Genomic DNA, 15,588 nt, shown 5'->3' with positions numbered 1-15,588 from the left:
CAAACCCGGCTACATTTTGGCGCCTGCCACATGTTACATCTAAAATGGAGGATTTCACAAGATCACCTGACATCAGGCTACCCCATAATGCCTTGCAAACGGCTCTCCCAGCCAATCGGGAGGCAGCAAAGGGGCGGGCTCAAGCCTGCAATAAAAGTCTATGCACGGAGCTCAGCGGCGGGCTCAAGCCTGCAATAAAAGTCTATGCACGAAGCTCAGCGGCCATTTTACAGACAGGAGCTGTAGGGATAGCATCTCTGTGCAGTAAGGGAAAGCTTTAGGAATCTAAAAGGCAGGAATCCAGCAATCGAAGGGTCTCATCCACTACTCACTACTCAGCCAGTGTGTGAATACGCTTTTATAAGGGGCTCATCCCCGTTGCATCCAACTTGCAATACAGGCAGGCTTTGTAGTACTACAACGCCCAGCATTCCCTGAGTCAGTGCACAGTGGCTGATAGAAATTCTCATTCATTGCCATTTGGCAAGCCAGTGTCAGTGTGAATACGCTTTTAGAAGGGGCTCATCCCTGGCCGTTAACATAACGAAATAACAATCCAACTTGCAATACAGGCAGCCTAGTAGTACTACAAGGCCCAGCATTCCCTGAGTGCACCGCGGCGTGGCTGATAGAAATTCTCATTCATTGCCATTTGCCAAGCCAGTGTCAATGTGTGAATACGCTTTTAGAAGGGGCTTATCCCCGGCCGTTAACATAACAAACAAATAACAATACAACTTGCAATACAGGCAGCCTTTGTAGTAGTGGTAGTAGCACTACAAGGCCCAGCATTCCCTGAGTGCACTGCGGCGTGGCTGATAGAAATTCTCATTCATTGCCATTTGCCAAGCCAGTGTCAGTGTGTGAATACGCTTTTAGAAGGGGCTCATCCCCCAGGTTTTGATTCAACTTGTTGCACTCCAGCAGTGAAATGTCTGGTAAAAAAAAGGTTGTGAAAGGACGGGGTAGAGGAAAAAACACCCATGCCGTCTCCTCTTCCAGTCCAAATGTTGGATCTGTTGGTGCCAGACCCAGTACCAGCATTTGTGGCACAAGACATGTGCCCAGTTACACTAGTAGCAGCAGCCATGTGCCTGCTGGTAGTAGTAGCAGTATCAGCAAGCCAGACTTGTCCATCTCCTCCGGTGGGCGGGTTACTTTAGACAATACGGCCATTATGGACTGGTTGGCTGGCTCGCGGTCATCTCAGCAGGAAGACTCTGACGATCTGGCTTCAAGCCAGGTTTCGTTGGATTCCAGATCCTCTACAGTTCCTTGGCACAGTGACAGTAGTAATATAGGTATTTCTAGCGTTTCCATTCCATCATCTATGTCTTCACTCCCCCTTCCTAGCGAGAAGCCATCTTTCCTGAGAGTCCTAAGAGACATCTCCTCGGGTGCGAAGGAAGATACTGAACAACATAGTGATAATGATGATTTGTTTTCTGCGAGTCAGCCAACGGAGTGTGTTGCGGCGGTGGTGGAGGTGGAAGCGGTGTCCGAGACGCATAGCTGCGGTACTGGGGGTGTTGGTGGTGGTAGCCGTGGTGGCAGACGCAGTAATGAGGGGGGGGGCATGGAGCCCGCCATGATGTCACATCACATTCACAACACAGTGACAGAAGTGGCGGGGATGATGAGGAAGGCTACGATGATGATGTTGTTTTAGTCAGGACGTGGGAACCAGGTGACGAGGTGATGACGGCGTCAGAGGAGGAGGGTAGTAGTAGCGGCACTGGCCGTGATAAACAGCCAAGCCGAGGTAGGGGCAGAAGTCAATCTGCAAAACGTTGCAGCGGTAGGGTCAGCTCAAGAGCCGGTGATGGCGACACTGATGCTGGTGTAGGCTCCCGAAAAAAGCCAGCCAGACAAGGGGCAAGCTCGGGTGGTAGTGGTGGTGGTGGTGGTGGACGTGGTACTACCTTTTTACGGTACTCTGCCGTGTGGCAATTGTTCTGTACCTTCCCGGAGGACGAAAACATGGCACAGTGCCGTATCTGCAAGCAGAATGTAAGGCGTGGGCAGGGCAGCAATGTAGGAACTACCGCTCTACGTAAACACATGGAGCGGCATCACAAGGCCATGTGGGACAATCGACATGCCCCACCATCATCATGTACATCTAATGTAGTTACATAGTTACATAGTTAGTACGGCCGAAAAAAGACACATGTCCATCAAGTTCAACCAAGGGAAGGGAAAAAGGAAGGAAAAATATCTACACATAGGAGCTAATATTTTTTTGTTCTAGGAAATTATCTAACCCTTTTTTAAAGCCATCTACTGTCCCTGCTGTGACCAGCTCCTGCGGTAGGCTATTCCATAGATTCACAGTTCTCACTGTAAAGAAGCCTTGTCGCCTGTGCAGCTTGAACCTTTTTTTCTCCAGACGGAGGGAGTGCCCCCTTGTTTTTTGAGGGGGTTTTACAAGGAACAGGATTTCACCATATTTTTTGTATGTGCCATTAATATATTTATATAAGTTAATCATGTCCCCCCTTAGTCGTCTTTTTTCAAGGCTAAATAGGTTTAATTCTTTCAATCTTTCCTCATAACGTAAATTCTCCATGCCCCTAATTAGCTTCGTTGCTCTTCTTTGTATTTTTTCCAACTCCAGGGCATCCTTTCTATGAACTGGAGCCCAGAACTGAACTGCATATTCTAGCTGATTGACACTGGCCTCTGCAGCTGCTGCTGCTGCTCCGAGTCCCTGTCATCTAAGTAGTAGCCAGGCCTTATCCACCATGTCGTTGTCGTCATCATCATCATCACTGTCATCTAGTGCTCCTCCTACGTCCCGTCAGTTATCCATTACGGAATCGTTGTCCAATAAGCAACAATATATACCCAGTCATCCACTTGTCGTGCGGCTTTATTCACACCTGGCTAAGTTGTTGGTGGTGCAGTCGCTGCCGTACCACCTGGTCGACGCCGCCGGCTTCAAGCAATTGATGGCGTGTGCTCAGCCTAGGTGGCGAATACCTAGCCGACATTACTTCTCCAAAACAGCTGTCCCTGCCTTGCACAAGCATATGGAGGAAAAGGTGTGCCAGTCCTTGCAATTATCCGTGTGCAGCAGGGTACATGCCACCGTCGACACGTGGAGCAGCAACTATGGGCAGGGACAGTACATGTCTTTCACGGCCCACTGGGTCAATTTTTTTCAGTCCGATGCACCACCGCAGCAATGCCAGGCATTACCACCTCCACGCTTGTATCTTTCTGGTTCAACTCCGGACACCAGGCGCCTACCATCCTCCTCCTCCTACTCCTCCTCCTACTCCTTGCCTTCCTCCTTGGAGGTCTTCCCGTCCCTGACAGGACACAGCGTATCTTCCACACCTCCTCCCTCCTCTTTTCATAGGTGCAAGGTGAAGCGCCACAACTCTGTCTTACACCTGCTGAGCCTGGGCGAGAAAAGCCACACAGGGCAGGAGCTGCTGCTGTGCATCAAGGAGGAAATCGCACGCTGGCTATCTCCTCTGAAACTCACACTGGGCAATGTTGTCTCTGATAACGGCAAGAACGTTGTGGCTGCACTGCGTCTAGGTCACCTGACACACACTCCTTGCATGGCACATTTGATCAATCTGGTCATAACACGCTTCTTAAAGTCATATGTTGGTTTGAAGGGTGTGCTGGCCATGTCCAGGAGGGTTTGCGTTCGCTTTAGACATTCGTATGCATTTAAGCACGCCCTCCTGGACTTGCAGCGTCAAAACAATCTCCCAGAACACAGCCTGATTTGCGACGTTCCAACACGCTGGAATTCCACCCTGCACATGTTGGACCGTCTGTACGAACAGCGGAAAGCCGTGAATGATTTCCTGATGCAGCAGACGGGCAGCGTTTGGAGCCAGTGTAATTTCGAGCTCAGGCACTGGCAGCTGGTTAGAGACGCATGTCGCGTTTTGAGACCCTTTGAAGAGGCCACACGATTTGTGAGCCGTGACGCTAGCGGAATGAACGATGTTATGCCGCTGATATTCATTATGGAGCAAACGCTCACAGCGATGATTCAGCAAAGGATGCAGGAAGGATCACATCTGGCTATGGATGTTGAGGAGGAGGAGGAGGATGAGGAAACAGGACCTGAAGAGGAGCTGGATTTGGAGATGGAATCACAGGAAGGGATAGGGGACGAGGCAGCCGCACAACATGACAGTGATGGTGGTGATGACGAGTCTGACGACGACCTTGATGATTGACAACCATGGCAGTATGGGGCGGAGATGGAACCAACCGGGCCCTCTTAAACGCTCGCCAGGTTGGCGAGCTGTATGCTTCGTTACTTGCGCGCTGACTGTCGTATTGTTAGCATGAAGCAAAGAGATGAGTACTGGATAGCCACACTTTTAGACCCTCGGTATAAAGCCAGAATGGGGGAGTATTTTGCGCTTTCCGAGAGGGAGGCAAAATTGGCTTATTATCGAGAGAAGCTATGCAGCCAGCTTGTCACGGCTTTCAAACGGCAAACACCTGCTCCCCACTGTCTCATCGTTCCACCGCCTCTGGCAGAGCTACCTCTGCAATAGGCGGCAGCCGCGGCAGCAGCGGCAGCAGCAGTAGCCAATGCAGTTTGGAAAATATGATGACAACATTTTTACATCCAATACTTCGACCTCACACACATCGTAGTCACCAAAGGGATGTTCACCATCACCAGGTGCAGCACCTAAACAACCAGGTTCACTCGTACCTGGACTGTGCCCTTTCTCCGTCAGAAATGCTGATCCCAGACCCCATGGACTTCTGGGTCAGCAGATTGGATCATTGGCAAGAACTGGCCCAGTTTGCCATGGGTGTACTGTCTTGTCCACCCTCCAGTGTAGCGTCAGAGAGGGTATTCAGCGCGGCAGGGGGCTTCATCACCCCTAAGCGAACAAGATTGTCCAACAACAGCTTGGAAAATCTCACGTTTCTGAAAATGAATCAAGCGTGGATCGGTGAGGATTTTAAAACCCCTGTGCCTGATGCCACTGATTAGATCTGACATTGCTGCTGCCGCCTGCTACTGCCGCCTGCTACTACGGGATTCTGTCCTGTCCACTATTCTTTTAATGTGCCGCTGTTGGTGCTGCTACTACTTCTACCACCAATCCACCCCCAGTGCCGTCTGCTACAAGCAGGCCTGCCCCACCACAGGGCTTTGTCCTGTGACTGTCGTCCAGTCTCTTTTTTTAATGTGCTGCTACTACTACTACCACCCTTGCTGTCTGTGTTGGCTAGCTACCTCTACTACCACCAATACACCTCCAGTGCCGCCCGTCTGCTACAAGCAGGCCTGAGGCCTACCCCTCCACAGGGCTTTGTCCTGTGACTGTCATCCAGTCTCTTTTTTTAATGTGCTGCTACTACTACTGCCAGTCTACCACCCCTGCTGTCTGTGTTGGCTACCTGTACTACCACCAATACACCTCCACTGCCGCCCGTCTGCTACAAGCAGGCCTGCCTCACCACAGGGCTTTGTCCTGTGACTGTTGTCCAGTCTCTTTTTTTAATGTGCTGCTGCTACTACTACTACCACCCTTGCTGTCTGTGTTGGCTACCTCTACTACCACCAATACACCTCCACTGCCGCCCGTCTGCGACAAGCAGGCCTGAGGCCTGCCCCACCACAGGGCTTTGTCCTGTGACTGTCGTCCAGTCTCTTTTTTTTAATGTGCTGCTACTACTACTACCAGTCTACCACCCTTGCTGTCTGTGTTGGCTCCCTCTACTACCACCAATACACCTCCACTGCCGCCCGTCTGCTACAAGCAGGCCTGAGGCCTGCCCCACCACAGGGCTTTGTCCTGTGACTGTCGTCCAGTCTCTTTTTTTAATGTGCTGCTACTACCAGTCTACCACCCTTGCTGTCTGTGTTGGCTACCTCTACTACCACCAATACACCTCCACTGCCGTCTGCTACAAGCAGGCCTGCCCCACCACAGGGCTTTGTCCTGTTACTGTCCAGTCTCTTTTTTTTAATGTGCTGCTACTACTACTACCACCCTTGCTGTCTGTGTTGGCTACCTCTACTACCACCAATACACCTCCACTGCCGCCCGTCTGCTACAAGCAGGCCTGAGGCCTGCCCCACCACAGGGCTTTGTCCTGTGACTGTCGTCCAGTCTCTTTTTTTAATGTGCTGCTACTACCAGTCTACCACCCTTGCTGTCTGTGTTGGCTACCTCTACTACCACCAATACACCTCCACTGCCGTCTGCTACAAGCAGGCCTGCCCCACCACAGGGCTTTCTTCTGTGACTGTCCAGTCTCTTTTTTTAATGTGCTGCTGCTACTGCTACTACCATACTTGCTGTCTGTGTTGGCTACCTCTACTACCACCAATACACCTCCATTGCCGCTCGTCTGCTACAAGCAGGCCTGAGGCCTGCCCCACCACATGGCTTTGTCCTGTGACTGTTGTCCAGTCTCTTTTTTTAATGTGCTGCTGCTACTACTACTACCACCCTTGCTGTCTGTGTTGGCTACCTCTACTACCACCAATACACCTCCACTGCCGCCCGTCTGCTACAAGTAGGCCTGAGGCCTGCCCCACCACAGGGCTTTGTCCTGTGACTGTCGTCCAGTCTCTTTTTTTAATGTGCTGCTACTACCAGTATACCACCCTTGCTGTCTGTGTTGGCTACCTCTACTACCACCAATACACCTCCACTGCCGTCTGCTACAAGCAGGCCTGCCCCACCACAGGGCTTTGTCCTGTGACTGTCCAGTCTCTTTTTTTAATGTGCTACTACTACTACTACCACCCTTGCTGTCTGCGTTGGCTACCTCTACTACCACCAATACACCTCCACTGCCGCCTGCTACAAGCAGGCCTGCCCCACCACAGGGCTTTGTCCTGTGACTGTCCAGTCTCTTTTTTTAATGTGCTGCTACTACTACCACCACCCTTGCTGTCTGTGTTGGCTACCTCTACTACCACCAATACACCTCCACTGCCGCCCGTCTGCTACAAGCAGGCCTGAGGCCTGCCCCACCACAGGGCTTTGTCCTGTGATTGTCGTCCAGTCTCTTTTTTTAATGTGCTGCTACTACCAGTATACCACCCTTGCTGTCTGTGTTGGCTACCTCTACTACCACCAATACACCTCCACTGCCGCCCGTCTGCTACAAGCACGCCTGAGGCCTGCCCCACCACAGGGCTTTGTCCTGTGACTGTCGTCCAGTCTCTTTTTTTAATGTGCTGCTACTACCAGTCTACCACCCTTGCTGTCTGTGTTGGCTACCTCTACTACCACCAATACACCTCCATTGATGTCTGCTACAAGCAGGCCTGCCCCACCACAGGGCTTTGTCCTGTGACTGTCCAGTCTCTTTTTTTAATGTGCTGCTACTACTACCACCACCCTTGCTGTCTGTGTTGGCTACCTCTACTACCACCAATACACCTCCACTGCCGCCCGTCTGCTACAAGCAGGCCTGAGGCCTGCCCCACCACAGGGCTTTGTCCTGTGATTGTCGTCCAGTCTCTTTTTTTAATGTGCTGCTACTACCAGTCTACCACCCTTGCTGTCTGTGTTGGATACCTCTACTACCACCAATACACCTCCAGTGCCGTCTGCTACAAGCAGGCCTGGAGGGCTTGTGAAAAGCCATTGCTTGTTGTTTTTACATCCATGTATGGAAGAACCCCGGCAGGCATCTGCCAATTAAAAGGGTACATTTTTTGAGGGCTTGTCAAAAGCCATTGCTTGTTGCTTTTACATCCATGTATGGAAGAACCCCGGCAGGCATCTGCCAATAAAAAGGGTCAAGTTTTGGAGGGCTTGTGAAAAGCCATTGCTTGTTGCTTTTACATCCATGTATGGAAGAACCCCGGCAGGCATCTGCCAATAAAAAGGGTCAATTTTTGGAGGGCTTGTGAAAAGTCATTACTTGTTGCTTTTACATCCATGTATGGAAGAACCCCGGCAGGCATCTGCCAATAAAAAGGGTAAATTTTTGGAGGGCTAGTCAAAAGCCATTGCTTGTTGCTTTTACATCCATGTATGGATGAACCCCGACAGGCATCTGCCAATAAAAAGAGTCAATTTTTGGAGGGCTTGTGAAAAGCCATTGCTTGTTGCTTTTACATCCATGTATGGAAGAACCCCGGCAGGCATCTGCCACCATAAAGGGTACATTTTTTGAGGGCTTGTCAAAAGCCATTGCTTCTTCTTTTACCACCTTATATGTATGAAGCCTGGCAGGCATCAGCCGCCTAAAATGGTTAATTTTTGTGCCTTTTTTAACAATGCATTAAGCATACAACATGCACAAGTGCAGTGGTTTCTGTTAGTTATCACCGTGTCCCATCCGTTTTCCTATAGCCATACATGTTGGCGTAACTGAGACACTAACTTTGCCTTAAAGACAGCTCAAAAGTACTTGGATACACTCATGAGTGAGCTAAGAGTGTTATACAGGGCCTCTAGGGCTTTTAAACAGTGTTATACACGATTTTTAGGGGCTTTCTTGTATTACAGGTTCGGTCAGAACTAGTTCGGTCCGAATCGAACTTTTTCACGAAATTCGGCGAACCTGCCGAACGGAACTTTTCATAAGTTCGCTCATCTCTACTCCCAACTTTTGAATCTTGAAAAGAGGGACATTTTTAAGCCACACCCCCTAACCACGCCCGACATCTCGCATAAGCATATCAAATCGCGCCCAGCACCTCCTTCAAATAACAAGAGCATATTCTCACTGTGGATCGCTAGACTTACAAAAAAAACTATATGGATATTATAAATATTATGGATCCGGTTACATCTTCTTTGTTTTAGTTTTCGGAACTTGTGTATAACATTTGTTTTTGCTTTGTTTGCATCTATTGAGTATGATATGTGATAGATAGATAGATAGATAGATAGATAGATAGATAGATAGATAGATAGATAGATAGATAGATAGATAGATAGATAGATAGATAGATAGATAGGCAGGCAGGCAGACAGACAGACAGACAGACAGACAGACAGACAGACAGACAGACAGACAGACAGACAGACAGATAGATAGATAGATAGATAGATAGATAGATAGATAGATAGATAGATAGATAGATAGATAGATGTTTAATGGAGAAATTAGTTTTTTTTTCCTATTACCATTATTATTAATATTCTCCCTCTCCTGCCAGGAGAGGGAGAAGTTACAGCAGTCCAGCGAGGAGGGGCGCAAGAGGGGGGGAGGGGGTGCCGCTGTGAAGGATGGAGTGGACAGAAGTTAATGTTTATAATAATTTTCTTTCTTTAATAAAATATAGACTATAGAGTTGTGTACATAATTGTGATGAAGCAATAGTAATAGGATTAGATAAGTATACGTGGCAAGATGGCCCCTGAACAGGGACTACGCACTAATAAAATAACAAGTCACTTCCTGGTATGAACAAACTATGAACTATGAAGACATATCTAAAGGACCAGATAAGGGTGAACCTATCCAAGGATGACACAAAGTAACAAGAGGCTTACAGTGATACGTGCTTTTATAAAAGTGTGATAACATGTACCCACCCCCAGGAGAAAGGGGATATAGAACAAATGTGTGTAATAAATAAATCAGTGACGCCTGATGCTGAGTGAGGAGCTTTGTACCAGACTCTGTGTGGTGTGATTCCTTTCGTACGAACTCAGCGTATTATCCCTGCCGGTTGAGACTGATTAGTACCCGAACATTTTGGCGCTCGACGTGGGGCCACACTCGAGGGATAAGCCGTGTCCGTGATCGACGACCCCCAGACGCCTCAACATCGAATCACCAGCCACGCTCCCAGGAAGTCTGATCAGCTTCAAATAAAACACGGTAAGGTTAAGTTCATGTTTATGAATATTGGCTCTTATCCGTGTGGGAGAGTGAGCAGGTGATAAGATACCGAGGTATTTGGAGTCGATCCCGGCCACACTCTCAGCGACAGAGAGTTAACCCGCTGTGTGGTTCCAAGAATCATAGTATAGATAGTCGCGTCTCGCCGGCATAGGTGATAAGTATAAGTGTAATAATTTAATTCGTCGCAGGGTATAGGTTGATACCATTAAGTCGACAGAGACAAATAGTCGCAGGGTATAGGTTGATACCATTAAGACGACAGGTGTAAGTGTAATAATTTAATTGGTCGCAGGGTATAGGTTGATACCATTAAGACGACAGGTGTAAGTGTAATAATTTAATTGGTCGCAGGGTATAGGTTGATACCATTAAGACGACAGGTGTAAGTGTAATAATTTAATTGGTCGCAGGGTATAGGTTGATACCATTAAGACGACAGAGACAGACAGTCAGTTATAATTGTGTTAAAAAAAAATAAAAAAAAAATTGTGTTTTGTGTTCAGAAACATCGAGAATAAGGTTTCATTCTCAGGACGGTGTTAAATATAGAACAGTATGTTTAATGTGTTTAAAACAAAGAGACAGGCAAAGGAATGTGGTTCATTAACCGCAAAAGAGATAGTAGAAAAAAGAGAAGGCAAGAAGAATGTAGAAAATAGTAAGAAAGTTATGCACATAGGTGGCATATTTATAGATGGAAGAATGGGCTGCAGCTCTTAGGGAAAACAAGGGAAGATTAAGTGACGAAGGAAAGTTAGATGAAGCATTAGCTTGGCAAAGAACAGCCATAGCCATAACTAAAGACAAGTTTACTGAGCAAGAAATACGAGACAGAAAGGGTAAAATCATCAGATATGTGTATTACAAAGAACGTGTCCAGCCACCGCCCTATAATGGCGACGGTGGAATTCTTACTTCGTGGGAGTGTCCCAGTTGTGGTTAACAGAACCCGCCCCAAGTTGAATATTGTGTATCATGTCACTTTCCACGCCCCGATCCTCCCATATATGCCACGCCTTCGGCACCACTCCCCGCCCCAGGAGGCCATCTTGGTACACCTAAACCTGTTGTTCCGTTATATCCGGTACTCACACAAGAAGGTGGATTTTATAAGCCCCCTCCGTAGGATGTGGCCACGCCCGGCCCAACCAAATCAGTATGAAATAATCACCTTGTTAATTTTGTCATTTGTAGTGTTTTTTCTATTTACAGAAGTTCCAGTTTTAGTTCACAGATGAAACAACACGTCATCATAATATAGAGATGGTGGCCGTCAGATTGTACGGTTAAACATTAACGTAGATAATTCCTGTACAATGGTGTGATAAATGATTGCAGATACGTATGTTGTTTTGCCGGCATTGAAAGTGTTAAGATGGTGAGAGAAGAAGTTGTGAGAAGCTGGGAGTTTGTGACCTCCCTCCCCCCTAAAGTGTGCTGTGTTTGGGAGGAGGAGGAGGGGGGCTGACTGGGTGCAGTCTGCAGGGCTGATGAGACAGAGGGATCTCAATATGCACTGCTGAGATATATATATATCAGTAATGTCTACAAACCTAAATACATTTCTTCTCTTTTGCGCAAGCGCTGTTGGTTATAAAAGTTACGATATTTATGTGTTATGATGTGATCAGATTTCATGTGTTTTGATGTTAATTCAGATGTATTAAACTACAGATACTGTGAGACACGGGGTTTTGAAAATGTATGTGCCCCCCACCGTTCCCTATTTTTATATACTGTTTATTGGTTTGCAGTAATTAATGTGATCAGAGATAATATTTTCTGTTTTATTGAATAACTAACTACAATTGTTTTGTTTTTGATTTCACACATGAGTTATGTCATTGTAAAGATCAAATGTTTGTCAGGAAAAAGTCATTTTTGTTTCAGGCTGTTGTACATTACAAGGGGTTAAATTAGTGTTATGTTGAGATGTAGTTGTGAACTCTGCTACATCACTCTCGCAGAGTCCACAAAGGGGGGAAGGGTGAAGGAACTGATCAGGTACAATTTTGGTTTATGTGTAAGAGACCATCCCCCTCCAGCAAAGTTACACAGGAGGCGATGTGACATCACTCACACGAGTCTTTATGGATTTAGATGAGGGAGAAGGCAAAACAAAACTTGTCTGGACATTGTTAATTTGATGTAAAGTTTTTGGGAATGTTTTATTTTTATTTGTTTTTGTATTAATCAAGTATTTGCAGAACCTGATAAAAGTGAGATTCTCAAAGTATTCTGGATTATCAGCTGAATGAGGAGGAGTTGTGTTTGGTAGCGGCTTGTGACACCAATCCATGGAGTACCTCTACGCAAGCATATACTTTGTACTGTACTGAACAAAATGGACATGACACTGCGGTTCTCACACAAAGTCATGGACCACAGCAGAGCCCGATAGTATATTATTCAGCTAGACTAGACCCTGTGGCCCGAGGTTCCCCATCATGTGTGAGAGCTATCATTGCTGTAAATTCAATGTTAAACAAGGCCTCAGATTTGGTCCTGGCATTTCCACCACATGATATATATATTACTGCTATTCTAACTCAAGTACAACCTAAGCATTTGTCCACTGCAAGACATTTGAGATTAACCTGTGCGCTTCTTCTCCCTGAGCAGGTTACTTTACACCGCTGTACTACATTGAACCCAGCTACCTTACTGCCTTTGGAGCAAGGGGGGAGAAGACGTAGGTAAAGTATGGTCACAATTTTTGTCTGAAACTGATGAACATGATTGTATGGCCCTTATGGCCCAGGAAACAGTGGGCTTCGCACATGTAAAAGATACCCCACTCCAAAACCCAGACCTAAATACTCTTTGTGGATGGTTCAAGGTATTTTGTAGAAGGATCTTTTCTTACAGGATATGCAGTAACCACCGAAGATGTAGTCCTAGAAGCAGCCTCCTTACCAGCGTCCCGCTCAGCACAAGAAGCGGAGCTTAAGGCCCTGGCAGCAGCATGCCAACATGCAGAAGGAAAGACAGCAAATATATACACTGACTCTCGATATGCATTTGGGATTGCACACGATTATGGCCCCATATGGAGGGCAAGACAATTTTTGACCTCTGCAGGTACACCTGTAAAGAATGCAGACTTTGTAAAATATTTGATGGCGACCCTGATGTTACCCACAGAAGTAGCAGTAGTAAAGATAAAAGCTCACACTAAGGTGAGTTCACCAGAGACAAAAGGAAATGCCCTGGCAGACGAAGCGGCAAAGCAAGCAGCACAGAAGCTACCCGTGTTAGCAGCCGTATGTCAGATAAAAGATCCAGAGGAAACAAGACCAGCTGTAAGCCCGGAACTACGGGAAAAAACTTCAAGGACAAGCAACAAAAGAAGAAAAAGACAAGTGGACGGCCCAAGGAGCAACGCTACGAAAAGATGGCCTCTGGCAATGCCAGAATAAACTGTGCCTGCCTAAGACAATGTTCCCAATGATGGCCCAGATAACACATGGAGAGACACACCAATAAAAAACGGCAATGATGGACTTGGTAAACAAGGTGTGGTATGCCCCAGGGTTTAGTGTGATGGCCAGCAGTTTTACACAAGGATGCATGATCTGTGCAACACATAATATTGGAAGAACTGTAAAAGTACCACAGAAGCACACACCCAGACCTATATATCCGTTCCAGAGACTGCAGATAGACTATATTCAACTACCCAAAGTTGGTACCTAGGAGTATGTGCTTGTTTGTATTGATCTCTTTTCAGGATGGCCAGAAGCTTTTCCAGTAACCAAAGCTACAGCCGTAGCCACAGCAAAGAAACTGATCAACGAGGTGGTGTGCAGATATGGAGTTCCAGAGGTGATCGAGAGCGACAGAGGAACTCATTTTACGGGTGAAATCATGAACCATGTGTTGTCAGCTCTAGGCATAAGTCAAGCCCTACATACACCATACCATCCACAAAGCAGTGGGAAGGTTGAGAGACTAAATGGGACTCTCAAATTGAAAATCCAAAAAGCAATGGTAGAAAACGGGAAACCATGGACCGAGTGTCTACCATTAGCCTTGTTCTCAGTAAGATACACGCCCACAAAAAGAACAGGTCTCAGCCCATATGAGATCTTATTTGGGTCGGCTCCCAGATTAGGATGTTATTTTCCACAGGTGCTCCAAATGCAGTATGGTAGACTAACAGATTATGTATCAACGCTTGACAAACAATTGACCAAGGTGCATGCACAAGTATTTGCTTCCATTCCAGGTCCTGATTCAGTTGACGTATAAGCTAGAACCAGCAGATTGGGTCGTTGTTAAAAGACACGTGAGGAAAAGTCTAGACCCAAGATTTGATGGTCCTTTTCAAGTCCTACTCGTTACAAGCACCTCAGTGAAGCTCGAAGGAAAGGCAAGCTGGATTCACGCCAGTCATTGTAAAAAGGTTCTTCAGCCAGAAGAATGAAGATCTTTGCGGTTGTTGCGGCGGTTGTTGCGTGTGCTCTTATACAAAAAGGCAGAACTGCTACTCCTGTACACGTAATCAGTACAGAATCACTGGAACAGTTCAGGACAGGGTGGGCGAATGCCACAGTGGATAGAAAGGAGGGTAACTACACATGTAAGGCCAATGCCCCGTGTTATACTACAAATGTGACTACAACCGAAGGGACTTGGAAAAAAGGACCACATGGAGGGACTGTGTACCTTCACATAGACAAAACAGCCAACATTAGCATACAAGAAGAGACGCCGGGGCTGTGGTTTTGTTGTTATGAACCAGATTTACAGTATCGACAGAAATATACAACCAGTAAAAATAGAAACGAAATGATAAATAAGACTTATGAAAGATGCAACAAGGAGAGGCTCAACTCTACGATTGTAATAAAAGAAACTGATGGGATGATATTATGTATGAATAATAGCCAAATAAGAAATAGGAGATATTTTGTATTCTTGATAACAATTTTAAGAGATATTTAGGAGTATTGAATGGTATACAGTTAGAAACCCAAGAGACCATCTCTCAAAATAGTCACATATTTACAAGGGGAAAAAAGAGATCTGAAAGGAAGTTTTGACCCCCATGTGTATATAGATGCTATAGGAGTCCCAAGGGGGGTCCCAGATGAATTCAAGGCCCGGGATCAGGTAGCAGCTTGATTTGAATCATTAATCCCTATGATCACAGCTAACAAAAATGTAGATTGGATAAATTATATCTATTACAACCAGCAACGGTTTGTTAACTATACTAGGGACGCTTTACAAGGTCTAGCTGACCAGTTAGGACCCACATCTACTATGACTTTCCAGAACCGTATGGCCCTTGATATGATACTAGCAGAAAAAGGAGGCGTTTGTGCCATGATAGGTACTACCTGTCGTACTTTTATTCCAGATAACACAGGACCAAACGGCAAAGTAACCATGGCAATCAAACAGATTGTTTCTTTATCCGAGGAATTAAAACGAAATTGAGGTTTCACAGACCCATGGGATCAGTATTTCTCATGGTTAACCGGATGGCAGAAAATTCTGGCCCAAATTGGGATTGTAATCTTAATCTTTCTAGTGCTTTTCGCAGTTATTGCTTGTTGTGTATTACCATGTATGAAGAAATTAATGACTAAAACTATAACTGAAGTAACTCCCACTTTTATGTTTTCTTCAGAAATTGAAGGACTTTTACCAACTCCATCCATGAAAACAACCACCCTTTATCGAGACTATTGTTCTGAAGATGAATAGATAGTGTAGGGTGTGCACCGACTCTTTAAGTCCAGCTACAAAGGGGGGTCT

General features: G+C 46.4%; 1 protein-coding gene across 2 annotated transcripts in view; it reads right to left on the bottom strand.

Annotated features, from left to right (window-relative positions):
- The window catches only part of LOC142658005 (arf-GAP with dual PH domain-containing protein 1-like), a 162,207-nt gene that overhangs the window by 125,960 nt on the left and 20,659 nt on the right, over window positions 1-15,588 (bottom strand). The gene's annotated exons all lie outside the window — the stretch shown is intronic.

The sequence above is a fragment of the Rhinoderma darwinii genome, chromosome 7 (assembly GCF_050947455.1).
Source record: "Rhinoderma darwinii isolate aRhiDar2 chromosome 7, aRhiDar2.hap1, whole genome shotgun sequence".
In the NCBI taxonomy this organism is placed as follows: domain Eukaryota; kingdom Metazoa; phylum Chordata; class Amphibia; order Anura; family Rhinodermatidae; genus Rhinoderma; species Rhinoderma darwinii.
This window is presented reverse-complemented; position numbering and strand designations above follow the sequence as displayed.